This window comes from Neovison vison, chromosome 2 (genome assembly GCF_020171115.1).
Source record: "Neovison vison isolate M4711 chromosome 2, ASM_NN_V1, whole genome shotgun sequence".
Taxonomy (NCBI): domain Eukaryota; kingdom Metazoa; phylum Chordata; class Mammalia; order Carnivora; family Mustelidae; genus Neogale; species Neogale vison.
The window spans coordinates 187,428,917-187,447,895 of NC_058092.1; the positions used below are offsets into that span (position 1 = coordinate 187,428,917).

General features: G+C 39.6%; 1 protein-coding gene across 3 annotated transcripts in view; it reads right to left on the bottom strand.

The window, feature by feature from the left end:
* The window catches only part of USP54 (ubiquitin specific peptidase 54), a 119,176-nt gene extending 100,671 nt beyond the window's left edge, over positions 1-18,505 (bottom strand). Inside the window, exon 1 of one of the 3 annotated variants that reach the window (XM_044239796.1) lies at positions 18,487-18,505. The gene's annotated coding sequence lies outside the window, so the exon portion shown is untranslated. Of the gene's footprint in view, positions 1-5,858; positions 5,961-17,742; positions 18,003-18,486 lie in introns of those variants that run through there. The other 2 variants (XM_044239793.1, XM_044239795.1) reach the window with 2 other exon arrangements.
* Between the last annotated feature and the right edge of the window lie 474 nt (positions 18,506-18,979).

The following is an 18,979-nucleotide window of genomic DNA, read 5'->3' on the forward strand; positions in this document are numbered from 1 at the left end:
CTAAGTATCTAGAGAGAAGGAAAAAAAGGTATCATACAAAGGAATGAAATCAGAATGACATCAGGTTGCACAACAATATAAATGTACTTAATGCCACAGAAGCATACACTTAAAAATGGTTCAAATGGTAAGCTTTATATTATGTATATTTAACCAAAAAAAGTGTTTAAAAACAAGAATGATGGAGGGTACCTGGGTGGCTCAGTCAGTTAAGTATCGACTCTTGATTTCAGCTCTGGTCTTGATCTCAGAATCATGAGTTCCAGCTCCATATACTGGGCACAGAGCCTACTTAAAAAAAAATAATAATAAGGGCACCTGGGTGGCTCAGTGGATTAAGCCACTGCCTTCAGCTCAGGTCATGATCCCAGGGTCCTGGGATCGAGCCCTGCATCGGGCTCTCTGCTCAGCAGGGAGCCTGCTTCCTCCTCTCTCTGCCTGCCTCTCTGTCTGCTTGTGATCTCTCTCTGTCAAATAAATAAATAAAACCTTAAAAAAAATTAATTAATAATAATAATAATAATAATGGAGCACCTCAACGGTCAGATCCCAATTCCTTCATAAGAATTAGTGCATACAGGGGCACCCGGGTGGCTCAGTCAGTTAAGTATCTGCCTTCAACTCAGGCCATGATCCTAGGGTCCTGGGATCAAATCCCATATCTGGGCTCCCTGCTCAGTAGGGTGTCTGCTTCTTCCTCTCCCTCTGTGTGCTCACTCTCTCTCGCTAATAAATGAATAAAAAAATCTTAAAAAAAAAAAAAAGAAATGTGCATATAAAAACTACATTTTCTGTAGACTTCTGAAGTAAACATATTGCAAATGCCCAGTCTGTATTCCTATAAATTATATATTTTTATTTATTTTTAAAAACTATCATTTGTTTTTGTAAAAATAAAATAAAAAGAATATTAGACTTTTCATGGGCAACACAGGAAGAAAATAGCAATACCTTTAAATAATGAGGAAATGATTTCCAACAGAAAATTCTATTAAATAGAGTATTATTTTATATCGAGGATAGAATAAAAACATTTTCAAATATGCAAGATTTCAAAAAAAATTTAATTCTCATAAATTTTAACTCTCAGAGAGGTTCTGGAGAAGCAAGAAAGAAAATGACAAGTAATTCAGGAAATAGAATTCCCAGGATGATAGTAAAAGGAATTCCCATGGTGAGATCTATAGAACCAACCAACCCATGCTAGAGCAGAATATAGAATATACAAAATATACAAAGTAGATCTCTAAGGGTTATAAAAAAATTATAAATTATCTATTGAACTTGAATGATGGGGCAGAGCTTTATGGTCCTGGCTGAGAATCTGGGAATAATTTAGTAAGCTGAACTTTGAAAGCTGAGCAAGTAAAAAAACAAGGTAATTAATTATGCCTAAGGAAAATTAAAAGTTGTATGAGAAAATAATTATAATCATTATACATTATATAGCTCAGGTTCAATATTTGTGTAAAATAAAAAAATAATGATTTAGCCCCCCAAAATTACATAACCATATTGAGAATATAAGGGAAAAGACATATATGCATTTAAAAGAACCAAACATTCATCTTCTATGGCACTGTATACAGGTTTAATATTTTTTAAAAGCAAGTGTTACGACCATGTTATTAGAAATATTTAAGATCCAGGCACCTGGGTGGCTCGGTCGGTTAAGCATCTGCCTTCAGCTCAAGTCACAATCTCAGGGTCCTGGGATCCAGTCCTGTATCAGACTCCCTGCTCAGTCTGCTTCTCCTTTTCCCTCTCCCTCTGCCCCCCATTTGTGTGCAATCTCTACCTCTCAAATAAATAAATAAAATCTTAAAAAAATAAATATTTAAGATATATGACTACGGTTTCCTCCAGAGGTGGGATAACTGCTATTTTTCCTTCTAAGCATATAATACTATTTGGATTTTTGAAACTACGGAGATGTGTTACCTTGATAAAAATAAGACAGAGGTCCTTGTAGGAAGGAGGAGGAAAGTCGGGTTTTGGCTTTATCTCAATTTTTTATATTTCTAAAAGAACAGATAAGAGCAGTTAATTCTGGATGGTGGGATTATGGGTGTTTTATTATAATTGCAGTTTTAAAACTTATCAACACTACCTTCCACAAGTCCCCAAAGTTTCCTATATAAATGGCTTTCAAACCATTTACAATTCTGCCTGCCTTCCTTGGAGTGCTCTCAACTTTTGTCAGTGTCCATTTAAACAAACATGGAAAATGTGTTTCCAACCTAGTACAAAAATACACTGGAACCAATACTTTTGTGACCTGGATAAACTTCTAATAATATAGCCGCCAAGTGTTTTTAGCAGAACATTACATAGCCAGTTCATGCTACATTTGTAATTAACCAAAATTTCCAGATAATTTGTTACACTAATGAGTCTACCCAGCTCCTCCTGAGGGAGAAGGAATTCAGAATCTCAGAACTTGAGATTCTGAATTTAATAAATGAATAAAAAAATCTGAATTTAAACATAGAGATTATCTCTATTAAATTTAATTTCAGTTTGGGCCTACGATTTCATTCTATGGCTTTAATTTTTAAGGCTTTATTCATCATCTGCCATATTAACTACTCCTACAGTTTTGCAATACTTAAATAATTAACATGTTTGTTTGTTTGTTTGTTTTAATTTTAACTCTACCCAAGGTCCAAAAATAATCCACCAGAGATTTTCCTGGTGAAGCCAACAATCTTAAGTGGGCCCAACTATTCAACCTTGTACACATTCACTTAATTTATCAGCCAAACCATATTTTACTACATATCAGTCATAAATGCATCATGAAAAACTGTGTAAGTGTGGGATTATGACTATAACTAGAACAATTTCCTGACCTACTACCTCATACTTCTAGATAGAAGTAACAGAATTCAAGAACCGAAATAGAAGTAATTTTCGATAAATCACCTCATACAAATTCCTTTCATTTAGTATCCCATATCATCTATTTTATCATTTATAATTTTTCCAGGATTTAACATCCACTTTACAATTTTCCAAGTACTTTCTTCTTTTTGGATATCAGAACATTTGTCTCTCTTTGGTTTTTATGATTGCTCAGATTAACAACAGTGGCTCTGAGATCATCAGTTAATTTAGTACTGTGAAATTTAATTGAGCCGTAAGATTTAAATTCATTTTAAAACGTTCACTCTTTTCTTTTTTTTTTTTTTTAAGATTTTATTTAGTTATTTGTCAAAGAGAAAGAGAGCACAAGCAGGCAGAGTGGCAGGCAAAGGCAGACGGAGAAGCAGGCTCCCGCCAAGTAAGGAGCCCTACATGGGACTTGATTCCAGCACTCGATCCCTAGGATCATGACCTGAGCCGAAGGTAGCCACTTAACAAACTGATCCACCCCAGGCATCCCTAAAGCTTTCACTCTTAACTGGGCTACAGTGTCTGGTTTACAACTTTTTAAAAGATTTTATTTATTTGAGAAAGCGAGCAAGCACAAGTGTGAGGGGGAGGGGCTGAAGGAGAGGGAGAAGCAGGCTCCCAGCTGAGCAGGGAGCCCAATGCAGGGCTCCACCCCAGGACTCTGGGATCATGACCAGACCCAAAAGCAGACACTTACCTGCCTGAGCCACCCAGGCACCCCTCTGGTTTAAAATTTGCTTTCTATCTTCTAGTTTGAAAATATCTGTCACCCTGGGGCACCTGGGTGGCTCAGTTAAGTGTCTGTCTTTGCTCAGGTTGTGATCCCAGGGTCCTGGGATCCAGCCCCCCATTAGGCCCCTTGCTTGGAGGGAAGCCTGCTTCTCTCCCTCTCTCTCCCTCCCCTTGCTTATGTTCCTGCTCTCACTCTCTGTCAAATAAATAAATCAAATCTTTAAAAAAAAAAAAAAAAAATCATCCTTGTTGCTAATAATGTATCTAGAACTTATTTTTTAAAGAACTTTACAATTTCTTAAAATCCTATAAATAGGTTAGATAGAAACTAATATACCATTATCCCATTTTATGCATAAGGAAGCTGAAGCACAGAGAAATTAAAATTATTTGCCCAAGGTCACAGAGCTACAGTGAACCAAAATCTTCCATCCCAGTCCAGAGCTCTTTTCATTAAGGCTATATGGATTTATAATATAAAACTACTTAAGATTACACAAAAAATTTCTTGCTTAAGTGGTGCCTGGGTGGCTCAGTTTGTTAAGCAGCTGCCTTTGGCTCAGGTCATGATCCCAATATCCTGGGACAGACCCTAGGTCAAGCTTCCTGCTCAGCTGGGAGCCTGTTTCACCCTCTCTCTGCCCCTCCCCCTGGTTGTACGTGCTCCCTCTTCCTCTCTCTCTCAAATAAATAAAATGTTTTTTTTTTTTTAATTCTCTTGCTTAGAAACTGATGTTTTCGGGGGGGGGAGGCTGTTTGTTTGTTCGTTTGTTTTTTAAAGATTTTATTTATTTATTTGTCAGAAAGAGATCACAAGTAGGCAGAGAGGCAGGCAGAGAGAAAGGAAGGGAAGCAGGCTCACCGCTGAACAGAGAGCCTGACGAGGGACTCAATCCCAGGCTGTTTGTTTTTAGAGATTTTTATTTATTTGACAGAGAGAGACACAGTGAGAGAGGGAACACAAGCAGACGGAGTGGGAGAGGGAGAAGCGGGCTCCCTACTGAGCAGGGAGCCCGATGTGGGGCTGGATGGGCTGGATCCCACGACGACTGAGCCATGCAGGCGCCCCAAAAACTGATGTTTTGATTAGAGGTTGAGAGGGGTTAAATAAAGGATGTAGAAAGGAAGTGGGTGTGGCTATAAGAGGACAACATAATGGATACTGTGGTGATGAAAATATTTTGTACTTTCACTGTATCAATGTCAATATCCTGGTTGAGATATTGTACAATAGTTTTGCCAGGTGTTACTACTCAGGAAACCACATAAAGAGTATATCCGATCTCTTGGGGTACCTGGGTGGCTCAGTGGGTTAAGCCTCTGCCTTCAGCTCAGGTCATGATCTCAGGGTCCAGGGATCGAGCCCCACACTGGGCTCTCTGCTCAGCAGGGAGCCTGCTTCCCCCTCTTTCTCTGCCTGCTTCTCTGCCTGCTTGTGATCTCTCTGTCAAATAAATAAATAAAATCTTTAAAAAAAAAAAAGGGTTTATCAGATCTCTCCTCACGCGACGTGAATCTAGAATTATCTCAAAGTAAAAAGTCTAATAAAAATAATAATATTTCTTTTTTTAAACCAATTTCACTTTATTTATTCACTTATTTAGAGAATGCACATGTATATGATGGGGCAGGGGAGTGGGGTGAATAGGAGAAGGGGGAGAGAGAGAGAATCTCAAGCAGACTCCCTGCTGAGCAGGGAGCCCTACACCAGGCTCAATCCAAAGACCCTGAGACCATAACCCAAGCTGAAACCAAGAGTCAGATGTACAACCAACTGAGCAACCCAGACACTCCTAAACCAATTTCATTTTAAAGAGCCTTACTTAAAGTAAATAGCATATATAAAATTAAAACAAAATAAAAAAAATAATGCATACAGCTCTGAAAGCCAGCATAGCAGACTCCAAAAGTAGGATAAGTCCCATCTACTGAAGCTCAAAAAAGTCATAAAGAAAAAAATGTCCATCTCTGGAAATTAAAAAGGAGATCCCAGAACTCTTATTTCCTAAAGCAGCAAAATCAAACAAGACAGTATGAAAAATAAATTATTAAGTCACCTCAAAAAGAATCATTAAAGTTAGAACCACCAAAGCTGTCCTCGACCCACCACTTTACTGCAATCCTCAACTTAGACAAAGACTGAGTGTCAATGTGTGTCACCTTCAACCTGATATTCACAGCTACATGTTTCAAAAGAGTCCCAAAACTGCTTCTATTTTTTTGCTACTCACGAACTGCCTGAAGCTTCAACCATTTCCTGCTTCTCCCAGCTGCAGGACTTGCAATTAGGAAAACATTCACTCAGCGTCTAGAGCAGGTCTGGTTAGAAGGATGAGCTCATCCCTTCAGATACGTACCTGATCCTCAGGAAGCTGCTCCTCCTCCAACGAACAGGTCTTTGTATGTTTAAAGTGACACCCACAAAAAATATAAATAAATAAATAAATAAATAAAGTGATACCCACAACCTGTGCAACCACTTGGCCAGAACTTGAACAAGTCCTTCCCTATACATGCCTGGTACCATGGAATCATTTCCTGTTATAGCCACTTCACACAACCACAAAGTTCAGACAGCAGTTACGGCCTCACTAGAGGAGGATTACATTTTCAGCTCCAGTGGAGGTCAGGGTTAGGCCCTTCACTGCTACTCAGTGAACACTGAGCTGTTTGTTTCAACAGGTCCCTACCCTGCATCGAACCTCACCAGAATTAACCCCTTTTTCCAGAATTTACAACTTACTTTCCTGTACCAGGAATTGTAATGCCTACATCTCTTACTGTTTGTTGTGTCCACAAGTCTCTATTAACCAAGGCAGCTAAATGTACTATATGCAGTTAGAAATAAATACTGAAACCTCAAGTTGGCTACTCAGTTTCACTACTTCTAAGAAAACATCTATTCTGTCACAGCTATCTATTTATTGGTAAAGGATCCTAACAATCTTAACCCAAAAGATATGTAGACATCATTTCAAAATAATATATAGGTACTAAATATCTTCAATCAGAAGTACCTGGGTACCAAGCAGTCATTCAACAAATATTTCTGTACACCTTTATGTACAGCCATCTCTGAGAGGAAGATGAACCAGGTTTCAACTTAAAAAAAATCTAAGAAGTATCTCTTCCTGCCTTAGCCTTCCGCAGGACCTCAGCAGTATTTTTACTTCTGCCACAAATTTCTAATACACTAATAGGCTACAGAGTATAAACTAGTCAGAGAAGTATTAAATTCATGAGTGGTTACCTTTGAGAGATGACAGGGGACTTGCAATCAAGAAGGGGAAACTTTTGTTCTATAAAGCCCAGATGAAGGGCACCTGGGTGGCTAAGTGGGTTAAGCCTTTGCCTTCGGCTCAGGTCATGATCTCAGGGTCCTGGGATCAAGCCCCACACTGGGCTCTCTGCTCAGTAGGGAGCCTGCTTCCCCCTCTCTCTCTCTGCCTGCCTCTCTGCCTACTTGTAATCTTGTGATCTCTGTCTGTCAAATAAATAAATAAAATCTTAAAAAAAAAAAGCCCAGGTGAAAGGATGAAAAATAATAAGCTACAGAAAATATTTGCAAACCACATATTCAGCAAAGAACAGTACCTAGGTTATATAAAGACTTCTCAAAACTCAACAGTAAAATATCAAGCAAGCCAATTAGAAAATAGGCACAAGATATAAAGATATTTTTCAACAAAGAGAATATACAAGCGGCAAATAAGCAACTGAAAAGATGTTCAACATTATTAGCTATCAGGGAAATGAAAATCAAAACCACAATGCAGTATCACAGCACATGTATCAGAATGGCTAAAATAAAAAGTAGTGACACCACCAAATGCTGGTGAAGGTGCAAGAAACTGGTTCAATAATACACTGCTGATGGGAATGTAATATTTACTTTAGGGGTGCCTGGGTGGCTCAGTCAGTTAAGTATCTGCCTTCAGCTCGGGTCATGGTCCCAGGGCTCTGGAATCGAGCTCTGCTTCTCCCTCTCCCATTCCCACTCCTTGTGTTCCCTCTCTTGCTATCTCTCTCTCTCTGACAAATAAATATACAAAAGCTTTTAAAATAAATAAAAATAAAAAATATGTAAAAAGTACTTAAATACTGAAACATGGATTTCAGAAAAGTTCACTCATTGCACACCAACAACTGGGCTAATTGCTTTTTTCTCGAAAGCCACTTGTCTATAAAGAACATTTATATAGCCAAACAGAAAGAAATATGAAAAACTCTGAAAAAGCAACAGAAGATTAAAAACTTTTTTTTTAAGATTTTATTTATTTATTTGACAGAGAGAGATCACAAGTAGACAGAGAGGCAGGCAAAGAGAGAGGGAAGCAGGCTCCCTGCTGAGCAGAGAGCCTGATGCGGAACTCAATCCCAGGACCCCAAGATCATGACCATAGCCGAAGGCAGAGGCTTAACCCACTGAGCCACCCAGGCGCCCCTAAAATCTTTTTTTTAAAGATAAAAAAGTTTTTGTATATACTACAATCGTATAAATGTTTATGTGCATGTCTGATATAAATGAGAATGAGAGAGTTCACAAATTTACTATATGGCACTGTCCCCAAAACAAAAAATTTAGATAGCCGTTTCTATAGATGTACTCCCTGGGAGAAAAAGACTGAAAAGTGAACCTCAACGTGAATTCTACTTTCCCACTAATTTTCAATAAACATAAAAACTGTGTCCATATTTTTCATATTAATAAATCAACTTAAAATCTTAGTGAAGATAAGATCAGGCTGGTGACTGGCTCAACATTAACCTGGACATTAAAATCCATTTTAAGTATTTCTTCTACGCTTGGGTGGCTCAGTGGGTTAAAGCCTCTGCCTTAGGCTCAGGTCATGATCCCAGGGGTCCTGGGATTGAGGCCCGCATGCTCTCTGCTCAGCAGGGAGCCTGCTTCCCCCTCTCTCTCTCTGCCTGCCTCTCTGCCTATTTGTGATCTATCTGTCAAATAAATAAATAAAATCTTTTAAAAATAAAAATAAAAAATAAGTATTTCTTCTGGGAAGCAACATGGTTTTCATAGCAGCTAAATATCCCTTTTAGTACCTCCTATTATTTTCCCAACCCCATACTCATACCATTCCAACTCAAATGTTCAGCAATTTCTTTTATGTCTGGAAAATCCCTCAACACTCACAGCTCCTAGACTATTACCCTTGTCAGCCTCTGCCTTCCTTTACCTTTTAGTTGATGCCTTTCATTTGTAAGGACATCCAAACCTAAACAGAAAAAGCCCAAGAGTGGGCCTTCCCATTGTTTTAATTCATAGTTTTATTCACCAGACTTGGTTTAAAGAATTCTAACCCAATATCCCAGTCTAGTGTTTTACCTACCGATAGTCACAAACTAAAAAAACAACAACGAAAAAAAAAACCACTGCAAACTATATGATAAAGGATTAATAGTTTTCTGATAAAGAGCTTAAAAACAGGGCGCCTGGGTGGCTCAGTGGGTTAAGCTGCTGCCTTCGGCTCAGGTCATGATCTCAGGGTCCTGGGATGGAGTCCCATATCGGGCTCTCTGCTCAGCAGGGAGCCTGCTTCCTCCTCTTTCTCTGCCTGCCCCTCTGCCTACTTGTGATCTCTCTCTGTCAAATAAATAAATAAAATCTTTAAAAAAAAAAAAAGAGCTTAAAAACATGTCAAAATAAGAAAAAAAATGTGTAGGGGCACCTGGGTGGCTCAGTGGGTTAAGCCTCTGCCTTCCGCTCAGGTCATGGTCTCGGGGTCCTAGGATTGAGCCCCGCATGGGGCTCTCTACTCAGCAGCGGGGAGCCTGCTTCCCCCTCTCTCTCTGCATGCCTCCCTGCCTACCTGTGATCTCCCTCTCTGACAAATAAATAAATTAAATCTTTTTTAAAAATTAAAAAACAGATTAAAAAAAAAAGTTTTCATTTTGTATGCCAAAATGAAAACTGCCATAGACACCAGCTATAATATATGACTATCTTGAAAATCCAAAGGAATCAATGAAAAATCATTGTATTTAATAAAAGCATTTAGTAAGGAAATCCAATTCAAGATCAACATAGAAGAATCAACAACTTTACTATATGTCAGCAATAACCAATTTTTTAAAATGTCATAAGGTAAAAGATCCCAATTGCCACAACAACTTTAAATAACTGTAAAAGACTTAAAAATTAGACATGTTCAAGATTAATATGAAGAGAACTATAAACTTTTCTGAAGGATTTTTTCTTTTTAAAGATTTTTTTTTTTTTTTTAATTTGTCATAGAGAGAGAAGCGAGAGCAAGCATAGGCAGACAGAGTGGCAGGCAGAGGCAGAGGGAGAAGCAGGCTCCCTGCCAAGCAAGGAGCCCGATGTGGGACTCGATCCCAGGACGCTAGGATCATGACCTGAGCCGAAGGCAGCTGCTTAACCAACTGAGCCACCCAGGCGTCCCTGAAGGATTTTTTCTTAAGTTGAATAAAGAGAATATCCTGTTTCTAAAAAAAAAAAATTTTTATATTTATTTACTTGAAAGAGAGAGAGTGAGACAGACAGCATGAGAGGGGAGAGGGTCAGAGGGAGAAGGAGACTCCCCACTTGTGCACAGAGCCTGATGCGGGACTCCATCCTGGGACTCCAGGATCATGACCCAAGCCAAAGGCAGTCGCTTAACCAACTGAGCCACGAAGGTACCCAAGAATATCCTGTTTCTTTTTTTTTTTTTTTTAAGATTTTATTTATTTATTTGACAGAGAGAGATCACAAGTAGGCAGAGAGGCAGGCAGAGAGAGAGGAGGAAGCAGGCTCCCCGCTGAGCAGAGAGCCCGATGCGGGACTCGATCCCAGGACCTTGAGATCATGACCTGAGCCGAAGGCAGCGGCTTAACCCACTGAGCCACCCAGGCGCCCCATGAATATCCTGTTTCTAAATGGGAAGTCTCAACATTGTAAAGATATAAATTGTCCCATAAAGTAAATAATCTTTCTGTTTCAACCGAAATCCCAATTACAGTTCCAACAGAATTTTTGTTTGTAATGAAACCAGAGAGGCTAATTCTGAAAGAAAAAGTCTCTTACATATATTCTAAGACTGAGAGGGGAACTGACCTTCAAACACACAGTAAATCAGCAAAAATTAAAACTGGGTGGTACTGGTATACCCGGCTGGTTCAGTCACTGCAGCATGCAACTCCTGATCTCAGGGTTGTCGGTTCAAGCCCCACATTCACTGGATGTAGAGATTACTTTTAAAATATCTTTTAAAGGGGTACCTGGGTGGCTCAGTGGGTTAAAGCCTCTGCCTTTGGCTCAGGTCATTATCCCAGGGTCCTGGGATCAAGCCCCACATTGGGCTCTCTGCTCAGCAGGGAGCCTGCTTCCTCCTCTCTCTGCTTGCTTCTCTGCCTACTAGTGATCTCTGTCTGTCAAATAAATAAAATCTTAAAAAAAAAACTTTTGAAAAAGATGGGACTATATGAATATAAAAATTTTATTACATCAATAGACACTGTACACATAATGCAATACACTGGAGAAAATATGTGCTATATATATATATATAAACAAAATACAGATTTGCATCCACATACGTATAAAGAGTTCTTATTAATCAATAGGTAAAAGAAAAAGCTTCAAAAAGGCAAGAAATAGAAATTTCACAGAAATAAATATAATAGCCAATAAAGAAATTTAAAGATGATCTAACTCCCAAGTAATCTTAAAAACTGCAAATTAAAGCAAAAAATTTTGACTACCATATTGGTAAAAATGTACAAGATTGATAATACCGGGGCACCTGGATGGTTCAGTGGCTTAAACCTCTGCCTTCAGCTCAGGTCATAGTCTCAGGGTCCTGGGATCAAGTCCCACATGAGGCTCTCTGCTCAGCAAGGAGCCTGCTTCCCCCTCTCTCTCTGCCTGCCTCTCTGCCTAGTTGTGATCTCTCTGTCAAATAAATTAAATTAAATTAAATTAAATTTTTTTAAAAAGATCAATAATACTAAGTGTTGGCAAGTAGGTAAGGATATAGGTGCTTTCATAAACTGCTGGTGCAATGCATAATAGTACACAGACTATTTGAAGGGCAGAGTAGCAATACCTTTGAAAATATACATACATTTCAAGTAACAATCCTAGCCACTACTCCAGAGGTATTTCTAGAACATTTACACAAGACACAAGAATAAGAGATGTTCATTTTAGGGGTGCCTGGGTGGCTTAGTGGGTTAAAACCTCTGCCTTCGGCTCAGGTCATGACCTCAGGGTCCTGGGATTGAGCCCCGCATCAGGCTCTCTGCTTAGCAGGGAGCCTGCTTCCCCCCACCCGCTCTCTCTGCCTGCCTCTCTGCCTACTTGTGATCTCTCTGTGTGTGAAATAAATTAAAGCTAAAAAAAAAAAAGAGAGAGATGTTCATTTTAGTTGGTAAATGCAAAATGGATTATTTAAGTGGATAACTTAAGTGTCCATCAATAAAAGAATAGTTAAATAAATTGCAGGAATTCAAAATGAAATATTATCAGCAGTTAAAAAGTGTGTATTAACAGGATGAGAGCTCACAGGCACATAACTAAATTTAAAAAAAACTGCAGAAAAAATATTATCCTTCATAAAGAGCTATAAATAGTTACATAAATTATAAATGGCATAGAAAAATCACTGGAAGATAACTCACCAACAGAATATTCTAGAAAGGGGTCTTTTGCTCCTTAGCCTCTACATAAATTTAATTTTTTTTCTCTTAAAGTATACAATTTAAATATTTATAAAAATTGGGGCATCTGGGGCACCTGGGTGGCTCAGTGGGTTAAAGCCTCTGCCTTTAGCTCAGGTCATGATCCCAGGGTCCTTGGATCAAGCCCCACATGGGGCTCTCTGCTCAGCAAGGAGTCTTCTTCCCCGCCCTCCCCCACCACCCCGCCTGCCTCTCTGCCTACTTGTAATCTCTGTCTGCCAAATAAACAAATAAAATCTTTAAAAAAAAAAAAAATGGGGGCATCTGCTGGCTCAGTTGGTAAGAGCATACAACTCTTGATCTCGGGGTTGTAGGTCTGAGCCCCATGTTGGATGTAGAGATTACTTAAAAATAAAAAAAAAATTTTTTTAAATTAAGTTTTTGGGGCACCTGAATGGCTCAGTCAATAGAACACACATTTTTGATCCTCCGGTTGTAAGTTCAAGTCCAACCTCGGGTTGTAAGTTCAAGTCCAACCAGAGTTACTTAAAAATAAAATCTTTAAAAAAAAAAAAAAGAAACAAGATGGGATCGGGAGGGAGACAAATCATAAGAGACCTTAATCTCACAAAACAAACTGAGAGTTGCCGGGGGAAGTGGGTAAGGAGAGGGTGGCTGGGTTATGGACGTTGGGGAGGGTATGTGCTATGGTGAGTGCTGTGAATTGTGTAAGCCTGATGATTCACAGACCTGTACCTCTGGGGCAAATAACACATTATATGTTAATAAAAATAATTTTTTTAAAAAGATTTAAAAAAACAAACAGTGAAGTCTAGACAGAAAAACAAATATGGAAATATGTTCAACTTCACAGGCAATCAAAGAAATTGAAATTTAAACTGAGATATGATGAGGCGCCTGGATGGCTCAGTGGGTTAAAGCCTCTGCCTTCGGCTCAGGTCAGGAATGGAGCCCCATATCCGGCTCTCTGCTCGGCAGGGAGCCTGCTTCCCCTTCTCTCTCTCTGCCTGCCTGTAATCTCTGTCAAATAAATAAATAAAATCTTTAAAAAAATAAAATGAAATAAAATGAGATATCACTTTTTACCCATCAAATAAACGGTTTTTAATTTGTTCAATCTCTATTTATTATTGCTGATGTAAATGCTGGGAAAATAATACTTTTTCCCACTTCCATCCCTGGAGGAGTGTAAATGAATAGAATCTTTCCAGAGAGTATGTGCATCAAAGTAAAAGAAAAGGTCTTCTTTTGTGGAGGTTGAGAGTTACAGAATACTTTTAGACCATTATCCATTTGACACACTCTCAACTCCTCTTTCAGTTTTCAACCTTTCTGGGATAGAAGTTCCATACTCTGCCCTCAAGGGTCTTCCTCTCATCTCACTCTTTTACTCTAAACCTTTCTTAGAAAAATGTCTCAATGCCTCAAAAGTAAGTCACATGAAAAACATGGGCACTCAGCCCACTTAGTTAAAAGATGTTAGAAAACACAGAATTTTCTTCATACCCCCATGCTATTCCAGCCTATAGATGTAGAACCATTGCAGAAAGTCAACTCAGTGGAAAAACCCTCACCTGACTTACCTTCAAATCTCTATGTGTGTATTAAGAATATTATGTATTAGGGGCACCTGGGTGGCTCAGTGGGTTAAAGCCTCTGCCCTCTGCTCGGCAGGGAGCCTGCTTCTCTGTCTCTCTCTGCCTGCCTCTCTGCCTACTTGTGATCTCTGTCTGTCAAATAAATAAATAAAATCTTTAAAAATATATATATATATTATGTATTACACGGGCACCCAGGTGGCTCAGTCAGTTGAACATCTTGGTTTTGGCTCAGGTCATGATCTCAGGGTCCTGAGATCGAGCCCCAAGTTGCACTCCATGTTCAGCAGGGAGTCAGCCTGGGGATTCTCTCCCTCTGCCCCTCCCTCACTCACTCATGCATCCATTCACATGCACTCTCTCTCTAAAACAAACAAATCTTTAAGAATAAAGAATAGTATGTATTACAACATAGTTATATCCCTCCACTTTTTTTAAGGCAGATCAACATTTGTTAAAATGGGCCAATAATGCAGCTAGACACAAAAAAGTGAAACAGAGGAGCACCTGGGGGCTCAGCCAGTTAAGCGTCTGCCTTCAGCTCAGGTCATGATCCCAGGGTCCTGGGATTGAGCCCTACATAGGGCTCCCTGCTCAGTAGGAAGCCTGCTTCTCTCTCTCCCACTCCCCCTGCTTGTGTTCCCTCTCTGTCTCTCCCTCTGTCAAATACATAAATAAAATCTTTAAAACAAAAAGAAAGTGAAACAGAAATATAACAAACCAAATGTAAGAAGCTTCTGAATAAACAACCTGAACGCATTTATTTTAAGTATAAGTAGGAAGTATAAGAACACTATAAAGGAAACAAATAATCAGTTTGTACTCTGTCAGTAGCCTCCTGACAACAGCGGTTTCCTGAAAGTAGCTGAGAGGACCTATACCTCTATGTATAGCAATTATTAAATATAATTTGACAATGTGATACAGTAGAAGAAATACTTAATTGGAAGTCAGGACACCTGGGACATTGCAGCTGTGTGACTTTGGCAAGTCACTGAAAAGTTCCTCTAGGCTTCAGTTTCCTTAATATAAAAGGAAATGGATTGGACTCATCCACCTCTAATCATTAAGTCTAGATCTAAGTATTAACAGTGATGGTATCTATCATTCTCATTTAGATTTCTAAAGAAACCATATATTAAGATATAAAATTTGAATTCCAACCAGAAAATCACATTTTGGACTTTAGAATATAGAGTTTAAAAAGTCTGAATGCAAATATATAAATACATGTGATATGTATACATTTTTCTCAATACAAAAAAAGGAATATAAGAAAAGTGTTTGACAAGGGGCGCCTGGGTAGCTCAGTGGATTAAGTCTCTGCCTTCGGCTCAGGTCATGATCTCAGGGTCCTGGGATCCAGCCCCGAATCGGGCTCTCTACTTGGCAGGGAGCCTGCTTCCCCTCACTCTCTGCATGCCTCTCTGCCTACTTGTGATCTCTCTCTCTCTCTGTCAAATAAATAAAGAAAATATTTTAAAAAGAAAAGAAAAGAAAGTGTTTGACTAAATCTCTTAAAGTCTGTTACAATAAAATTTGCCCTACACTGAAATGTGTAGATAACCGTTTCCATTATTAAAATGATCACTTTCTAGAAGACTGCAACCATTAACTATTGCTTGTTACAACTATTTCCGCAAACATAGTTCCCTATACAATTATATACAACATGAATATGGCAATTTACTCAATTCTCTGTATAATACAAATCTCATATTTAGTGTCATGTTAATATTTAAATTTGTTCCCATATATAGTGTAAATATGTGAGGGAGAAATATCTATGAACAAAGATAAAGAGATTGAATTCTGGTCTTCGTGCCAATTCCACCTTCAATCTCTGGCCCCCCAATCCCAAGGTACCCTCCCCGCAAAAGAAAGGAATCTTGCTTAGGTTTCTCCAAGCACACATATTTCCAACTCCAAACCCTAAATCTGCCATTTACTAGCTCTGTGATCTTTAGCAACTTCCTTAACTTTTAAGCTTCCATTTTCTTGTCTTTAAAATTGTAGTACCAGCTGAAGAGTAAAGTTATAAAGATAAAATGAGATAATGTGCCTGGCACACTAATAATTAATCAACAAATGTCAGTCATTACGCTTATTGTTGACTTAAGAACATACAGTGGTATTTAAGAGTACAAAAGACTTAAATTATCAACTGACCTGTGAATTTTCTCAAGCTTTCATTATAACTTTTATCTCTTCTGAGAAACATATGTTCTACTTATGCAGCACAGTTTAATTTGCTCAATGTTTTGTAATTTTCGAAATTATTTCTTCCTTTTTCGTCTTGTCAACTAGGTAAACTCTTGAGGGCAAGAACCTTGTTTCACAAGCTTGGTTTCACATATTGTGCTTATTACATTGTAATTATTTGTTCTCTGTCACTCTCCCTTCCTAGATTCTAAGCATTGCAAGACAGAGAGCAAAGCTTATCCTGAGGCTTCATAATCACACAAAATAGGTCTCAATAAATGTTTGCTGAATGGGTAAATGAGTGAATGAATTTCCTTCCCCCCCCCAAATACCTAACACCATACTCTATACATAATAGGAACTCAGTAAAGCTCCTTAATGGATTCATGCAGCAATCTTTTGGACCCAACGACATAAAGCTGCATCTTGCCTCAGAAAAGCATTTCTATTTTAAAGTTTAGCTCTGAATATTACAAATTTAAAGTTTTAGTCTAACACATATCAAATAAATAGGTCAAATGACCACATCAAGGCTAGTGCCAGAAGGATTTAAAAGCCATTATTCTAATTAATGAATTTGTGAACCTCAAACATGGAAAATCCAGTTACATAATCGAGAGAGGTTATACCCTGCAAATTTATACCTACAAAAGATAGTGAGAAAAATTATCAGAAAGTTTGGATCTGGAGACTGAAATGGGTAGGTTATTTTTATGCCTGAATTGAAGCCATTGTTTGCACTAGAAATAAAGAGTTCAGAAGCAAAGTGGTCCAAACCCCTCTCCACAAAACAATTCTGAGACTCAGAAACTAAATATTTTGCCCTCTCCTTGATTTTAACTCCTGGGAGATTCCTTTTATTCTCAAATTAGCAGATACTCAAAACTTGTTCTGTCTCCTAAAAAAAAAACAAAAACCTTCATCCATTTCTTAAAAGGCAAATAACCTGAACATGCACACTTTGGGGACACTCGGTTTTATATTCAACTGAACTAAATCTATCCCTAGTGTTCAGCTTGCTGCTGGTGCTGCTGCAATAGAAACACTTTTCTTAGTTTTTAAATTACATTCGTGGAAGGCTTAAGTGTCGTACTGCACATTCTTCTACTGTATCAGCTAAACTGGTTTTACACTGCATATATAATCTCATAAGTACACCGTAAAGGAATTCCATACTTGAATGAAACTGGGAAGAAACGTGATCTCAGCACACACACCCCTTTTTCCAACTCAATACGCTCCAGAGGACGCACATCTTAGTGGTTTTTTTTTCCTCAAGAATTTCTCTCCCGCCCCCACCCCACACTTTACAGCAGCAATCATTCATTATCCCACTCACAGTCTCTCCGCAGAAAGAACCTCACCAACTAATACTAGTTCACCAGGACCCTACTTCCACATCTCACAGTCTGTGGGGAATTTCTTTGGAAGGGGCGGGTGGTAGTGGAGGTCCCGGACGCCACCATTCCCGCCACGCCATTTAGGACCCAGGTCCTGGCGCGCAATCCTAGACCAGCGTTCCGCGGACCCTCAGGGGCTGCGAAGGGTCCGATACCGGCCCCCATCCCCCCAATGCAAAGCAAACCGGGCCCAACCTCCGTGCTCCCATTCAACATACCCTCCTCTTCGCGATACCCCATTTCTTCCCACTTACTCCTCGATGTAGTCCGGTGCTTTTCTCCAGTTCTGAGTCCGCGTAACCCTCTTCCTGCCAATACACACACCCTCCACGCTCCAGCCCCTGCCCCTTGAACCATACTACACCCGGGTCCCTCCCACTGGACCTCCCGGCAGCTCTAGCCCTCCGTGAGTGCCCTAGTACAGACCGGCGTCAGTTCCCTGTACACACGGGACCTAGGTTATCCCTCACACGTCACACTTGGGCCCATTCCTCCCTACCTACCCCACAACCAGGGCTACCCCCTGCACCCCGTTACCTCCGACCCCGCCCCCCTGAGGGTGTCGCACTCACAGCTCCTGCCGCCGCATCCTTAACCGCCGCGGCTGCTATAGCTACAGGGAGCCAAGGCAACCAGCTCTCGCGACACTTTCCTCAGCTAACGGCGAGAACAGCCGAGAAGAGCTTCTCGCAAGAAAGTAAACGAGTCAAGCTCGAGAAGGGTAAGTATATCTCGCGATAGTAGTTGGTAAGATGGCGGCCGCCAGGCGTTTTAGGGGTGGCCTGAAAGCTCTGGTGGTTGGTGAGGGCAAGGAAAGATCTGGAGGGAAAGAGTCGGAAAACTACTGCAGGGAGCACGGGCTGAGCTGGGGGAAGTTAGTATAGCGAAACGTGCACTGGAATAACTTCAGGGATGTGGCATCCTCCAAGTGCCTCGAAGTTAGAGTAATATCGCCTTTAGTTGAAGTTTAGTTTTCCAGGCATTTTCCTTATGCTTACCAAGTGGTTAGAGATGGAGTGAGCAAGCCAGAAATTGACCTTACCATCTTATCATAACCTTCTTACAAGTAGTTTTCATTCGTTCTTCTCACACTAGTTTGCAAATGGTATTTGGTTTCACAGAAATATTGTTTGATAGGGGTCCCCCACTCCTCTATCAGTTCGCCAGACCAAAATATGAAATAAACGGTTTAAAAAAAAATCGAACAAAAGAGCAGGTGTTTGGCCTTGGATGCGGGAAGGGGACCGCACTGGTCTATGACTTGAACTTTGCACTTGTTGCTTGCCGCTCTGTGGACACATTCTTAACTCCTGGCTCAATATTTAGTTGTAGGTCTTTCTCTCTGCTCTCAGACAACCGTAAAAGCAGACTGAATAGCATCTGGAACAGAAGATGGATTTAAAGAACGTTGGTGAGCTTGGTCTGAAGATAGTGAATTGTCTCAATTGATTGTTTTACAGATAGAGCTCCTTGTTCTACTATTTCTCCATT